The sequence below is a fragment of the Neofelis nebulosa genome, chromosome 17 (assembly GCF_028018385.1).
Source record: "Neofelis nebulosa isolate mNeoNeb1 chromosome 17, mNeoNeb1.pri, whole genome shotgun sequence".
NCBI classification, from domain to species: domain Eukaryota; kingdom Metazoa; phylum Chordata; class Mammalia; order Carnivora; family Felidae; genus Neofelis; species Neofelis nebulosa.
This window is the reverse complement of record NC_080798.1, coordinates 10,017,358-10,032,518: the sequence shown is the minus strand read 5'-3', so window position 1 is coordinate 10,032,518 and position 15,161 is coordinate 10,017,358. Positions and strand designations below refer to the sequence as shown.

The 15,161-nt window shown below is 59.4% G+C and overlaps 1 protein-coding gene across 3 annotated transcripts in view; it reads left to right on the top strand.

The window, feature by feature from the left end:
* The first annotated feature begins 1,221 nt into the window (after nucleotides 1–1,221).
* Nucleotides 1,222–15,161, top strand: part of BICRA (BRD4 interacting chromatin remodeling complex associated protein) — an 83,161-nt gene continuing 69,221 nt past the window's right edge. For 2 of the 3 annotated variants that reach the window (XM_058706741.1, XM_058706739.1), the window contains exon 1: nucleotides 1,222–1,418. The gene's annotated coding sequence lies outside the window, so the exon portion shown is untranslated. Of the gene's footprint in view, nucleotides 1,419–5,461; nucleotides 5,696–15,161 lie in introns of all 3 variants that reach the window. The other variant, XM_058706740.1, reaches the window with a different exon arrangement.

Here is a 15,161-nt window from a genome sequence, read left to right as displayed (position 1 = left end):
TCAGGGCCCTTAACCTCAGTGATCTCTTAAATACCATGAACAGTAGGCCCAAGATACTAGAATGAATACTAAAGTTTAAAGCACAGATACGCTCAGTCACTCATTCATTCAACGCATTTATTAAGCCGCTTCTGTATGCATGGAGCTTTTTGGGGCACTGGGAAGACAGAAGGTAATAAGAGACCAAAAGAGAGGTCCCCCCCTGGTCTGTGCACCCCGGAGAGGCAGGCAGGTCCGGGCCATCTGGGTCCCCGCTGGGCCCCCAGCACGGAGGACATAACAGCAGGCGCCCACCTAGCGTTCCCGACACGAACGCGGGAATCTAAGTGTCCCACCCGCAAGGCGTTCATGGGCTGGTGGGGCGGAAACGGACCCAACACCACCGAGGCGTTCTGGGGCTTCTGGGAATCCCATCAGCGCGGCCCGAGAGGCCTCGAGGTGGCTCTCAAGTTGGATCCCGCGTCCCTGGCGCCCTCCCCGGGGCCGTCGCATGTGAGCAAAGACCGACCGAGGTGAGCGATCCAGCCACGCCCGGGGTCCCGGCCAGTCGCCCCCAACCCCGCCTCGCCTTCCACCCTATTCGTTCCCGCTCCCGGCTCCTTCGCGGTTCCACTGGCGAGGTGCCCCCCCTTTTCCATCCTCTACTCCCGCTACCTTTTCGAGCCTTCGGCGCTCGCCCTGGGCGCCTCCTCTCGCCCGGCGACTGTCCCCCGCGTCGGGCGCGCGCCCGGGGCGCACGGGGCCCGTTCCCCAGCCGGCAGGGCGCCCGGGGTCTGGGAGCGCGAACCCCTTTAGCCTTTCCCCGCAGCCCGGAGCACGGCTCGAGGAAGTCGGCCGACTCCACCAGAACCTGGCAAGGCGCGACCCCACACCCCCGGGACTGGGGCTGGGGAGGGGGCGGCGCCGGCGCGGGAGGCACCCTCCCGGGACGCCCGCGGCCTCCCATTCGCTCGCGGGCCCGCCGCTCGGCGTCCGGAGCCGGAGCTGGTGCGCGGAGCGCGGGGCGGGGCCTCCCCCAAGCCCGTCCCCCGGCGAGGGCGGAGGGAGGAGGAGGAGGAGGAGGAGGAGGAGGAGGAGGAGGAAGGGGGGGCGGACACAAAACCTGCAAGGTTTTTTTTTTTTTTCTTTTGCATTTAATTAAAAAAATTTTTTTTTCTTTTTTTTTTTTCTTTTTTTTTTTTTTCTTTTTTTTTTTTTTGCAAACCCGAGGGGTCCTCCCCGGAGCGCGCGCGGGTCCGGGGCGCCCGGGCCGCGGCGCGGGGCGGCGGCAGGGGCCTGGCGGAGGCTGCCGGGCGGCCGCCATGCGATCAGGCAGTGCGCTGACCGGCCCGGCCGGTCGGCCCCTTCTGGGTCCTCCCTTTGCAGCCCGTGCGGGGCCGTCTCGGAGACCCCGCGCCGACGGCTGCTCAAACATCAGGGTGAGTTTCTCACAATGTAGCAATTTCTCTTTAAATCTCTTAACTCTCTCTACCTGCGAGTCGGGGCTGTGACAGGGCGCAAAAGCGAGGGGGGAGTGGGGGTTGGCGGCGAGGGTGTGTGTGGGGGGAGCCGGAGCCGGGGCCGAACCCACCCCCCCGACACTCACACACTCAGCCCCCCAACCGGGGCGCAGCGCCCGCTGCCTCTTTTTTTGCTCGGCGCCCACCACCCCCGGCAGCCCCCCCATCCCCCGCGTCTCTCCCACCATCACCGCCGCCCCGATCCTGCGGGGACCCCCCCCGCTGCTCCCCTGCCCAAACCCGGCGCCCGGTGCCTCCCCGGCCCTCCCGCCGGCTGCCGGGGATACAATGGAGCGGCGGAAAAACGAGACCTAACGTTCCACGGGGGGAGGGGCGGGGAGACCCCCTCCCCCGGCCCGGGCCCCCCCCCTTCCCCTCACCCCGCTCCCCGCCTTTCAGAGAAGAAGAGGGCAATGGGGCAGTGGATGGTGATCGCCTGGCCGGAGGTGGCGAGCCTTCATCTCCCCCTCTCGCCCGTCCCCTGCGCCCCCTCCCCAGATCTCGGTCGGGGGTGCCGGGGAGAAACGGGGCATCCGGCAGCCTGGGGAGGGATGGATGCGGAAGGAGGCCATTGGGTCTCCCCCTCCCCACCGCCCCTAAACAATGAAAGGAGTTGACTTGGTCCCCCACCCCTCCAGCGATGAAGGGAGTTGACCCCCTCCCCCGCTAGCTGGCTCGTCCCGGAGGGGGCCGTTACGGGGAGGGGGAGGGGAGGGAAGGGAGCCTTACCCCTGTCACCTCCCGAGATTCGGGGCGGCCCCCCATCTCCACCCCCTCGGCCTGGGAATGGGAGGCACCAGGCCCAGCCCGGGCACCGCGCTCGGGTGGTGACCTTTAGACAAAGGCAACCCTTTCCCTGGGGTGAGCCCGGACGAGCCGGGCCCGCGGCCTCCCCGGGCCCCTGCGGAGGGCGGCCTGGCCGCGGGCACCCGGAGGGAGGGATGGAGGAGGAGGGAGGAGGGAGGAGGGATGGAGCCATCTGGTTTTCCCATCCCTAGCTGCCCCTCGGCTGCTTCCCCGGCTCCTGTCACGGGCGGCCGCGGGGAGACAAGGGACCGGGGGGCTGCCCAGGCCTTGGGCCGCGGCCAGCGGAGAAGCGGGCGAGGAGCCGCGCCGGGGCTCCTGCTCGGGCTCCGGCTGGGGGCTCGGGATTCGGGGGCCAGCGGTGATCGGAAGGTACCGTGGCTCCTTCCTCTCCGCGCCCCTTTGTTTTGCTTTGTGGTTCTGAGCTGCTGAACTTCCTGGGAGGTGGGGTCAGAGGCCGCCGTGTCAGCTCTCCCCGGGAGGCCGGGGTGACAGGTCCCAGCCCTCTGGCGTTGCCAGACCGTGGGCTGCTGTCGTGCCCAGCCTCGGGTCCGGACCGTCAGCCCCTTTTGTCACACGGCCCTCCGATAGAATAATAACCATCTGGGGACGCGCGCGGAGTGTTTCCGTTTTTCTCACACCTCCTTTCTGCCGGCGCCTTTTGGGGGGCGGGAAGGGGGGGGACAGTGTGATCGCTCTCTCTGTGTGCTTTCACCCGAGGTGGGGGGGGGGGTAAAGGGCTCAGTCTGACCTGTGGGGTGGTGGGAGAACAGGGGAATTGGACAGTTTGGGAATCCTCCCCTTCCCTTGTGCTGACGTCTGGTGGGACTCAAGGGGGGTTATGTTTACTTACCCCACCCTCCCTGATGACTACCCCCCCCCCCCCCCCCCCCCAGAACCCAGAAATAACATCTCTCTACCCAGGGAGCATTATGGATTGCCTTCTGCTACACCCTGGCCACAACCCGAGGAGGATTAGTGACAGTTAGCATTCCCATTTTGCAGCCGGGCTAATGGAGGCTCAGAGAGAGGTTATGTGACTTGCCCGGGGTCACAAAGCCCCCCGTGGGCAACCATTCCCGGCTCCTCCCACTTCCCACTCAGCTCAAAACTGTTAAGTTCTCCTGTACCCTTCTTTGGCACTTTGTCCTGTTGATTCCAGTTGACCTGGGTCTCATATATAATAATACCTGGAAGGAGCTGTTGTGTCATTTTCCCCCCGCCCCCATGCCGGTTTTGGGAAGGGGTAAAGACATCTGGAAGCGAGGCTGGGAGCGGAATCATCTCAGCTGTCGCTGGAGCACAGCGTTTGCCTGTAAGAGCTGAGTTGGAGGTGTGTGGGCCGGGAAGGGGGACCGCAGGCCGGCCTGGTCGGGGGGTCTGGGGGGGCACCTGGGAGCTGGCCCCATGGTCCTCCTCCTCCTCTTCCTCCTGAGCTGGGACTTGGCCCAGCTTTCTGCGACTCAGCCCTGCCAGGAGGGCAGCCAAGCTGTCGGGGACCTTCGTGGTCACTCTGGCCGGCCACCCTTCGAGGCACCCTGACGCATCTGACAGGGAACCTTTCTCCCCTTGGCCGGTGTCAGACTCCCTGTCCCCACTCTGTGGGCTTAGGCAGGTCATTTAAGGCCCTAGTCCTCAGTTTCCTCATCTGCAGGTGGCCATAATTATAGTTCCCTTAACTGACCTTGAGGTGGGTGAAAGTCGTATCTAAACGTGTTATTTTGTTTGTCATTCATCGGACTGGATGTGGCGTGCCAATTCCCCAGCGCTGGGGAGGGATGTTGAGTGCTGGACACTGAAAGGAGTAGTAAAAGGCCTGGGGGACGTCCCCACGGTGGGTGGGCAAGGGCCAACTGTGAATCAGTGACCTCCCCCCCACCCCCACCCCCAGCCCACTGTCTGAACTGGGGCCCTTCCCCTTTGGCACTTACTGGTGCTGATTCAACATTTGGGGGCGGTGGACTGAGGGAGAGGGACTGGGAGGGCCCAGCTCGCCCAGCGAAGAGGGTAATACGGGTGATCTTCCCATTTTACAGATGAGAAAACTGAGCCCAGGGAAAGCCTGGTCTCTGTCTGTGAGGGGACCCCAAGCCCAGACTGCAGGGGGTAGGAGTGAGTGGGAGAGGGGCTCCGTGTGTGTTCTGTGCAAAAGACACTGTGTTTTGCCCCTGATCTACTGTCCTGACCTTGATGTGTAAAGATCTTCCTTCCTGAGAGCATAGGCCTAAGTCATAATAATTCCTTTCGGGGGGCAGGAGGAGAGGGGCTGTGGGGAACCCATAGGTCTCTCAAGCCTGAGTGTTTCCTGAAAATAGGAACTGATTTTTTTTTTTTTTTTTTTTTTTTGAGCGGAGAAGCATGAGTAAGGCCCAAAGGGACAGGCCTGTGCTCCGCCCCCCTCCCTGCTGACTTCCTTCCCAGAGGCCTCTGGGGCCTTCCCCAGCCTTCCCTCGGGTGGGGGGGTCTTCTCCCCCACCCTAGAGTTATGGAAGGGGGTCAGTGCCAAGCCCTGGGGCCTGGTGGGAGGCCCCTGGAATGGGGGGTGGGGTTCCCCAGGTTCCTGGGGGCTGCCTTTTAGCCCCGGGGCTAGCCACCAATGGGGTTCCAGCCAGCCCTTCCAGCTCTCCCCTGTGGCTGTCTTGACTCCTGGTCTCAAGAATGCAGAGGGCTGCTGGGGAGGGGGGGGGGCAGTTAATTGGAAACAGGAAAACATGGCATTCCTTTCCAGCGGGCCTGGGCTTGGAAAGCAGTGAGGGTCTGCCTTTTTCCCTGTCCCGCCCCGCCGGGGAGAGGGGTGGGGGGCACAGTTATCTTGCTCTGCTCTCCTTTGGGTCTTCCCCTACCGGGCACCCTCTCAATGGAACCAAGTTACCTGAACTCCATCTGTGACCTAAACCTCTCCCCCCGCCCCCACCGCCTCCCCATCAGAATGATTTGCTCCCCACTTACTCCCACAGCCTGTCTGAGGATTGTCCCCCGGAGTTGGCTCCCTGGAGTAGGATGCTTCACTCCACAGGGGCATGGGAAATGTCTGGTTGAACTGTCCCCAAGGATTCCCTCCTCATTCCTTCTGAATCCTCCCCTGCCTGGGGGGTACCACCGTTAGGTTTCGTCCCCATTGACTGGAAGCCTTTGTGTCTCTCCTCGGTGACACGCAGGATCCCCCGACGACGGAGAGTTTTCTAAGACATTTCTAGCCTGGTGGCATTTAGCTTCATGGAAGAGGCTGTGTGTTGCTGGTGGGTCGGGATCCGGCCGGCCGGAGAGAGTGCTTTTGTTGCTTTAATTGTTCCCAGTGACACTTCCTGAGGGCCTACTGTGTGCCAGGGATCTGGTCCAGGAGGAGGCTGGAGGCAAGCGTGGTCCCCAGGGCTGGGCTCGCTGCGTGCGATGTGAGTAATTCCGACTGGGTGGTCTGTGAAGGCTCCAAGGAGGAAGCGACTGCTTTTCTTTCTGTCTTTTTTATTTTATTGTTTTCCTAAGTGCTACATGCACATGGGGGCAAGTTCAGAATACCAAACGTAGTAAGTCTTTCTCTCCTCCCTCCCCGGCACCCTTAGTCCCTCGCTCCCCGATCCTGATGTTCTGTGCACGCGCGTTTCTTATCCGTGTGGGCGCGTCTTTGAAGATATTGATTTTTACCTGCCGTCCCGTTGACCTGCACGGCACTTCATTTCCCTGGGGGACTCTTCCTGCGCGGGCGAGGGAGGGTTTCCTCCGTCTTTTTCTGGGCCCAGTGGTGTTGTGTGGTGTGGGTGAACCCTCGTTTCCTTGACACGGGTGTGGGAGCGGTTTTCTGCTCATAGGGCTGGACAGCACGTGTCCTCACCTCTTCCCGGCAACTGGGTCCGGCTGTGGGGTAAACTTCTGGAAGCGGGATCGCTGGACCAGGAGCCTGCTATTTGTCACTTAGGAGGGGCTCCCCGGAGGTACCTTGGCGGCTGCCCTTGGAAGAAGTCGTTCCTTCCTGTCCTGCTCCGGTGTCTTTGCCCCTTGTGGCCTCCTTGCGTCTTCCTGTCTGCCCGTGGCCTGCGGACCGTGCTTGCCCCCTGGTGTGGAGGTCAAGAGCATGGGCTCTAGAAGCCAGTCTGTTGGCTGGAATCCTGGCTCCACACCTCTTGCTGGTTGAATGTCTGTAGACCGGGAGCTCGCTGGTTCTGGGCCTCTGTTTTCCCCTCTGCTAAATGGGCTCATCTCAATCTCAACCTGGGGAGGGTTGTTGTGAGGGCCTACCCTGTACAGGAAGCGTCGTCGGTCCTTGGTGATGTGATCTGCCCTTTTTGGCAGGTTTTTTTTTTTTTTTTCCTGGGGCCAGGAATAGCCAGATTCTTGGCTGTGAGCCCCCTAATTGGCAGGCACGGGGCGGGGGGGATGGGGGTGCCTTCTTTTCCACTTGATGATAGTGTGACCCGGGCCAAATGATCCCTTTTTCTGGGTCTCAGTTTCCTTATCTGTAAGGTGGGACCCCGATGGCCCCCTCGTAGGGATGGCTGGGAGGGCTAAATGAGGCAGCGCCCTCCCGCGCCGGGCGTCCCGGAGGCTTTCAGGAACCAGCCCCTGATGTGGCTGTTACTTCCACTGTCACCGCTGCTCTGCTGTGGGGCCCTTGCTGACTTCTGCACTCTGAAAGGTCGCCCTTGTCTTCCCCAAAGGCACATGGGGAACAACGTTGGCATTCTGAGCCGCGTCGGCAGCAGGGGGCGCGTGGCAGGGCTGCTGTGGCATGAGGCCCGGCGGCGTCGACCCCGGGAGCGGGCCGGGCTTCCGCGGCCCGTGCTTCCGTGGCCCGTGCCTCAGTTTCCCCAACGGAAAGGCTGGGAACGACAGGAGAGTCGCCCGCGGCCTGCTCCCGGGTGTTCGATGCTGAACACAATGCGGGACGCCTGGAGAGTGCTCAGAAAGTGTTAGAGGTGGGGCCTCTGGCGGAGCGTGCGACTCTTGATCTTGGGGCCGTGAGTTCGAGCCCCACACGGGGCACGGTTAGTGGCTGTGACGGTGACGGTGATGAGTGGTAGGGCGCCCCGGGAGGCTCAACCGGTTGAGTGTCCGACTCCTGATTTCGGCTCAGGTCATGATCCCCGGGTGGTGGGATTTGAGCCCCGTGTTGGGCTCTGAGCTGCGTGTGGAGCCTGCTTAATATTCTCTCCCTGTCCCCCTCGCTTTGCCCCTCTTCCTCACTCGCAAGCTCTCTCTAAAATTAAAAACAACAACAAACAACAACAACAAAAGAAGCAAAGTCTCCCATGAGATTGGATACCCAAGTCCATACTGCTTCCCCCCCCCCAAATCCTGGGCAATCAGCTTTGGCATTTTATGATTTTTATTTTTTTAATATTGATTTATTTTGAGAGAGAGAGAGAGAGAGAGCGCGTGCGCTGGGGAGGGGCAGAGAGTGATGGGGACAGAGGATCCGAAGGGGGCTCTGTGGTGAACTCACGAGCCATGAGATCATGACCTGAGCCAAAGTCGAATGCTGAGCCGCCTGAGCCCCACCCCGTCCCCCCATGTGCCCCAACATTGCTATTTTATAAATTTTTTTTTTAACGTTTATTTATTTTTGAGACAGAGAGAGACAGAGCATGAACGGGGGAGGGGCAGAGAGAGAGGGAGACACAGAATCCGAAACAGCCTCCAGGCTCTGAGCTGTCAGCACAGAGCCCAACAAGGGGCTTGAACTCACCGGCCGTGAGATCATGATCTGAGCCAAAGTCGGACGCTTAACCCACCGAGCCACCCAGGCGTCCCTAACGTTGCCATTTTAAATGGAAGGTCCTAGGCGGTCAAATACTGTTTGGGCCTCAGTTTCCTCATCTGCAACAGAACTTCGTGGGGTCTTTTGTGAGGCTTGAGTGAGTGAAATTGCGGAAAGGTTTTAAGACTGGTCCTTGCTTGAAGGCGTGCACAGCAAAGGTTCACTTGGCTTATTATGATTTAAAAACAGTTTTTTTTAATGTTTATTTATTTTTGAGAGAAACAGAGACAGAGCGTGAGCAGGGGAGGGGCAGAGAGAGAGAGAGGGAGACACAGAATCCGAAGGAGGCTCCGGGCTCCGAGCTGTCCGCACGGAGCCCGACGCGGGGCTCGAACCCACAAACCGTGAGATCATGACCTGAGCCCGAGCTGGGCGACTGAGCCACCGAGGCGCCCCTATCATGGGGATTTTAAAGCATCTACCCAGAGTGGAGAGAATATCATACTGGACCCCCGTGTACCCGTCACCCCTCAACAGATCTCGGCCCCTCTCTTTTCTGTTACCCCACCCCCCTCCTCTGCACTTTCTGTTTTCTCCTTCGCTGGATCGGTTTAAGCAAATTCCAGACGTTATATCATTTCAACGATATCACTACTGTTGCTAACGGGTATGAGGATCTCTGTTTCACCGCCTGCAGGATCTGTCCTGTTCTGTGAGAGACGAGCCATGAAGCCCATTGCACAGATTGGGGAAACTGAGGCGGCAGGGAGTAGGCTCTGGCCGGGTTGGCTTTTCTGTGGTTTCCCTTCTTTCGGACTTCGGTGAGGTCCCTATCTTGGCCTCCCCAGGCCCTGGACCCCGGGGCTGTTTCCGATTATACAGGCTTGGGATTTACACAGGCGTGGGCCTAGGGTCTGCTGTTCTGTGCGGAAATTGTCGCCGTAAAGGGCGAGTCGGAGAAGTTGAACCAGTTGGCAGGGGAGGGGGGGGGGGGATGGACAGGATGACCCCAGAGGTGAGGGTAACTGGGTGGCTACGTGGGTTTGTATCCTCTCGTTGCCCCTGCTAACCTTTTGTTTTTTTTTTTCTTTTTAATGTGTATTCATTTTTTGAGAGAGAGAGAGGAGAGAGAGAGTGAGCGAGTGCCTGCTCAGACACGCACACCAATAGGGGAGGGCCAGAGAGAGGGGGACAGAAGATCCGAAGCAGGCTCTGCGCCGACAGCACGGAGCCCTGTGCCGGGCCCGAACTCACGAACCATGAGATCGTGACCCGAGCCGAAGTCGGACCCTTCCCCGACTGAGCCACCCAGGCGCCCCAGCCCCTTCCAACCTTGTGAACTGGGGGCAGGTTACTTCCCCTCCGTAATCCCAGGCTGGAGGAGCAGGGGCGCAGCGTTAATAAGACACGCTTCTTCCGAGAGCCTCTGCATCAGTTCTGTGAGTCCTGCGCGGAAAAGTGTCTTACAAGTGCCTGGCTCAGCATAAGCGCTCCGCGGAAGGCGGTGGTCGTTGTTACTGTTGCTGTCGTTAAGTGTTTCTGTGTGTAGTCGGAGAGGGGTGGCACCCAAAGCTCTTTCTAGGGTTAGGGGGTCAGAGGAAGGGTCCCTGGAGCCCCCAGCCAGGCTCAGCTGCCTCTGTCTCCTCCTCTTGCCCACTCCGTCCCTCTAGACTTCCCGCTTCCTAGTGCTTTTTGTAGTTGGAGGGGCTGGAGGGGGCGGCTGCTGACTTCTCAGTGACCGCCCCCTTCCCAGCCTATGTCCCCATTGCCCCAGCTGGCAGCCTGGGAAGCAGGGTGAGAGGGGAGGGTCTGTCTGCGGCTGCCGGATCCTCATGAATGACCCTTGGGGCCCTGCAGGGAGCCCTTCCTAGTGCTTTGCAACCTAGAGGCAAAGGGTGGCCCAGCTCCCCCAGGACACCTGCAGCTCCTGTCCAGAGTATGGGTGCTGCCTCTTACCCACCGTGGTGCTGGCAGGCAGATACCCACAGCTCCTGCCCCACGGGGCGGTTGTGACGTTTCACTGGACCAAAACGTCCTTCCGGTCTTCCGTAGGCCCTCACCCATTCTCGAAAAATAACCCCCCGGCCCAGGCTGGGTGACGGGTGTGCTCAACCCTTTTACCCTCTCCTGCCAGGCTCTCGCCACACCGCCCTTACTCCTCCCCAGAATGTGCCCAGCGACCTGCCTCCCGACCCACGACACAACACAGAGAGGGTCAGTGTGCCTCTTGATGAGGTCTTTGGCACACGTGACCACCTGGGTCGCCCCGTCAAGATCCAGAATGTTCTCACGACTGGCCAGAAAGTTCCCTCGTCCCCCTTCCCCGTCAACACCTGCTGGTCCTCGTCGGCTGAGGTCGAGCCGTGTTGCCTCTTCTCGAGTTTTACAGATGAGATGTGGTCCTGGGGGTCGAACGTCTCTGGCTTTGAGATTCAGCTGTGTGGTGCTGTCAGGGAGGCCTTTCTTTGTCTCACCGAGCAGGAGTCCATGGGAAGGTTTTACCTCCTTTCTCTCAGCGGAGACAGACCTTTTCGCCCGTGAAGTCTCCGCCTCCTAACACCCCTCCCCTGGCTACCCTCCCTGGGCCCCCCAGTGCCCTAGTCTAAGGACACCCCCCAGCGCACTGGCTGACCCCACGTCGTCGCCCCTTTGGCATGTATCAGGTCTCCTGTGAGCTCTTCTTGAGGCCTGGCTTTATCACTAGACTCTAAACCGCAGAAGGAGAGAGACAATGGCTCCATGTGTTCCTGGCACACAGTTGAGCCCTGATGTTTGTTGACTGGCCGGATGAACGATGGGCATATCCCAGGGGTGGAGCAAGGGGGGGGTCCAGAGCCCATGTTTGAAATCCCTGTGCTGGTTCACGAACGGCGACCCACCTGCTTCCAGATCACCAGAAGTGTTTGTGAAAAATGCCATTCCCGGGGCGCCTGGGTGGCCCCGTCGGTTAAGCGCCAACCTCGGCTCAGGTCGTGATCTTGCGGTTCGTGGGCTCGAGCCCCGCATCGGACCCTGTGCTGACAGATCAGAGCCCGCAGCCTGCTTCATACACATAGAGTTATGTCTCCCGCTCCCTCTGCCACCCCCCCCACTCACGCTCTGTGTGTGTGTGTGTGTGTGTGTGTGTGTGTGTGTCTTTCTCTCTCAAAAGTAAATAAACATTAAATTTTTTTTTTTTTACAAATGCCACTCCCAGGGTCCCAGCCCCGAGCAGTTGGTTTGCTCGGGACACCCACCTCAGAGTTGTGGGGCCCAGCCTGCAGGCCCTCACCCACGACAGGGAGCCATGGGTCTTCCAGCCACTCTTGACCCTCATTCCATGAACATGGTCTATCCTGCCCTTGCTGCCTCCCCAGTACCCAGTCTGCTGGTCCCGCATGCTCTCCAGAGGGAGTGAATCCGGGCCTGTGGGCCAAGTCAGGACACTGGCTGGGCCTTTGCCCCTTCCATGGCCCTGTTTTTTTCATGTGGACCTTTCGGAAGCAGGGGGTGGCATCTCCCTTTGTCACGGGGGCACACTGAGCTGACTTCTGGGCCTAAAGAGCCCCTCCCCGCCGGCCAGACTCTAGCAGAATTGGAGGTTTCATTTAACCCAGTTCATGATATAAGTCTGTTTTAAAATAAATGAGTAGGGGCGCCTGGGTGGCTCAGTCGGTTAAGCGTCCGACTTCGGCTCAGGTCACGATCTCGCGGTCCGTGAGTTCGAGTCCCGCGTCGGGCTCTGTGCTGATGGCTCAGAGCCTGGAGCCTGTTTCGGATTCTGGGTCTCCCTCTCTCTGACCCTCCCCCGTTCATGCTCTGTCTCTCCCTGTCTCAAAAATAAATAAAACGCTAAAAAGAATTAAAAAAAAAAATAAATGAGTAGGAAAATAAAAATACGTATACATGCACGTATGACCATATATATTATGTGGTGATTTAATTTTAGAGTTAATATAATAGAAATAAAACAAGCGTTTATGTTATATGTAAACATACACAACACGTATTTGTATATGGATATAAAATTCTTGCCCTCCACCCCCCACTCCCCAGGCAACGTCCTCATGTATTTCCCGCAGATCTTTTTTTTTTTTTTTTTTAATGTTTATTTACTTTTGAGAGAGACAGAGACAGTGGGTTAGGGGCAGAGAGAGAGGGAGACACAGAATCAGAAGCAGGCTCCAGGCTCTGAGCTGTCAGCACAGAGCCCGACCGCGGGGCTCGAACCCACGAACCATGAGATCGTGACCTGAGCTGAAGTCGGACGCTTAAGCGACGGAGCCACCCAGGCACCTTTCCTGAGGATCTTTTGTGTTCTCCTGTGCCCTGGCAAACTGCTTTGGGTGATGGATTTTTACTTCGTGCAGGGGATCCTGATGTATGTCTCCTCGTGTTTCTTTTTCGCCCAGCTCCCTGCGTTCGGGCGGCCCTCTCATGTCGCTATTTGTCCATCAGTCCTGTTGCTTCTCCTGCTGCGGTGCGCTCCATCCGGGGCAGTCATAGTGGTTTTTAAGAAAAAAAAAAAAAAAGAAAAGAAAACCCAGGGCCAGACCCCCGAGTGGTCACCACCTTCCTCTCCCAGGAGTGAAGTGACTGGTGCAAGGTCACCAAGCTCGCTACTGGCCGAGCAGAGGTCTGAATCCAGGTACATCCCACTGGTTAATTCAAACCCACGCAGTGGGCCTCCTGTGCACCCGGCCTCAGAGCTCTGCCCTCAGGGACAGGCGAGGGAAGGAAGCCAGAAACACACTCATCCTCCCTGCCTGGTGAGATCCTTATCTCGGGGGTACCCGCTGAGCTGGTGGAGGTCTGGAGGAGGTATTGCCTCTGGAGTCTGTTGGGGCGTCAGGCCAGGCTTCCCGGGGGAGGGGGTTTCTGGGGGCAGGCTTTGGGCTCAAGGCCATTCCCGGCAGAGAAGGCACAGTGGTTGGTACGTGTGTGGATGTGTTGTGCCAGGGTCATCGGCCTGAGCAACTGGGTATGTGCCGGTCCCCTCTCGAGACGGGTAGGGCGTCCTTCGGGGACGGTGGATAGATGCCGAGGGGAGAGAGATGTAGGGTGGGTGGCTGAACTGTCGGGGTCACGAGTGACACTGAGCGGTAACTGACACTCAGCGCTGAGCCCCAGGGGGCGAGGACAGTTCCCCAGGGACAGGACAGGCGAGAGCCTCGAGAATCGGCCCCGACATCAGGCATGGTCAGCATCTCCGGAGCAAAGGGAGGGAGTTTCCAGAAAGGTCTTAGCTTCAATGGACTTGAAGGGGGACTTGGCAGGTTTGATGGGTGGGTAGGGTTGGGAGCCCCACTGGAATGTGAGACGATGGCATCATGGAAGGAAGGAAGGAAGGAAGGAAGGAAGGAAGGAAGGAAGGAAGGGAGGGAGGAGGGAGGGAGGGAGGGGGAAAAGAAGGAAGACAGCTCTTGGCAGCCAGAGGTTAAAAAAAATAATAAGCTCTTACTACACTCTTTGGCTCCCTAGTGCCTGCCTACAGGTAGGCCTGCCGTCACCTCCTCTGACAAAACCCGACCGTCCGTGACCTTTCGCCTTGCCTTCTCTGTTCCTGCCTCCCCACCTTTACCCTACAGCTCCTTCCTGTCTCCGGCAGACCTCCGCTTGAATACCCCCTCCTCCAGGAAGCCTTCCCCGACAACCCTGTCCTACTTCCTTCACTCCACCGGGCTCGTGTCCTTGTTAGGATTTACCCCCAGGACCTGACTTAACGAGGAGGCTGTAATCGGTATTTCTTGAACCAGCAAGGGCTGCGTGACCTTTTCGTGGATTGCGAGACGAATGCTACAGTGGTTCGGTTTTTTAGGATCTGAGCAGGCTGGGGGGGCCCAGGAGAGAAGAGGAAAGGAGCGAAGGAAGATTCTAGAAGAGCAGGAGGGGTTGGTACCGGGTTGGGCTCAGGAGTGAGGTTTCCTCGCAGGTTGGGAGGCGGGTGTGAGGGCAGAAGGAAGGTGTCCGTGAGGTTGGGAAGGAGTTTGGCGGGGACAGCGTGGGGCTGCTTGGGGACAGGAGGAGAGGGAGGCCTGGGGCGGGGCACAGGGTGGCTGTCGTGTTGCCAGCTGGTGGGGGAGGGCGAGCTTTGGCAGCCCTGTCCAGCCTGCCTGGAAAGGTCGCCTTTTATTTCTTTGGGGCTGAGGTCTTACGCGCATGTGGGAGAAAAAGGTTTACTTTAGGTACTTTTGGGAACCTGCTCAGAGGCCACAGACCTTGCCCCAGAGAACCATACGCCGGGCTCTGCGTCCCAGCATTTGGCGAGGGATTTCTGGGGCGGTCGTGGGTCCTGTTACGAGCTTTACGCAGACTGTGACTGTAGTGACAGCCGACACGGTCCCCGGTGCCCGTCTAGGCTCTTTACAAGCTCTTTGCAAGCTCGTTCCGCAGAAAGCATTTCGGAGGTGGATGCCTGAGCATCCCCGTTTTACAGATGAGGAAACAGGAGGCACAGAGCGGTCAAGTCACTTGCCCAGAGTCACACAGCCGCTAAATGGCAGAGTGGGGATTCTCCCCGCACTCCCCCCCCACCCCCCACCATGGTCTGGCTCCCACGGCCCAGGTTTTCAGCCGTGAACCCTGCTGCTTCCTGCTTACGGGGTCCAAGACAAGCAAGCCCACGGTCCCGGAAGCGGCCCTCCACCCCCACACCCCTACTCCCTTACCCCAGTTTGCCCTGGGATCCAGCTTGGGCCTTCGCTGAGCGATTGGAGGCTCCGGCTCGGCAGGGCACCGTACCTCCCTCCCTCTTTCCCTTTTTACCCAGTGTTGTGTCTTCATTAACATAACCGAGGAGGCCGCCCCAGCTTCCTCCAGACGGCGGATGTGTTTGGGAGCCGAGAGCTGAAATGAGTCAGCCTGCGAGGGGTGGGGTGGGGGGGGGGGTCAGGACTCCAGACAGGCGGAGCTGGCTTGGAGCCACCTGTGGAGCTCGGAGCCAGGGTCCCCTCCTCCCCACCCCCCCCACCCCCCCCCCCCCCCCGCAGCCCTCTCAGCCTCAGTTTCCCCATCCGTGAACGAGGGGGAACCGGAGGCCTTCGCCTTGGAGGGTAGGTGACGTCACATGTCAACTGAAGCACCTTGGAGGTGTCTGGAAATTCAGAACGCCGACACCCCCGGCCAGGCGGCCAGCTCCCCGTCCCCCCTCCCCGCACAGGCTGAAGTTTCTGGAAGCAGACATTTCT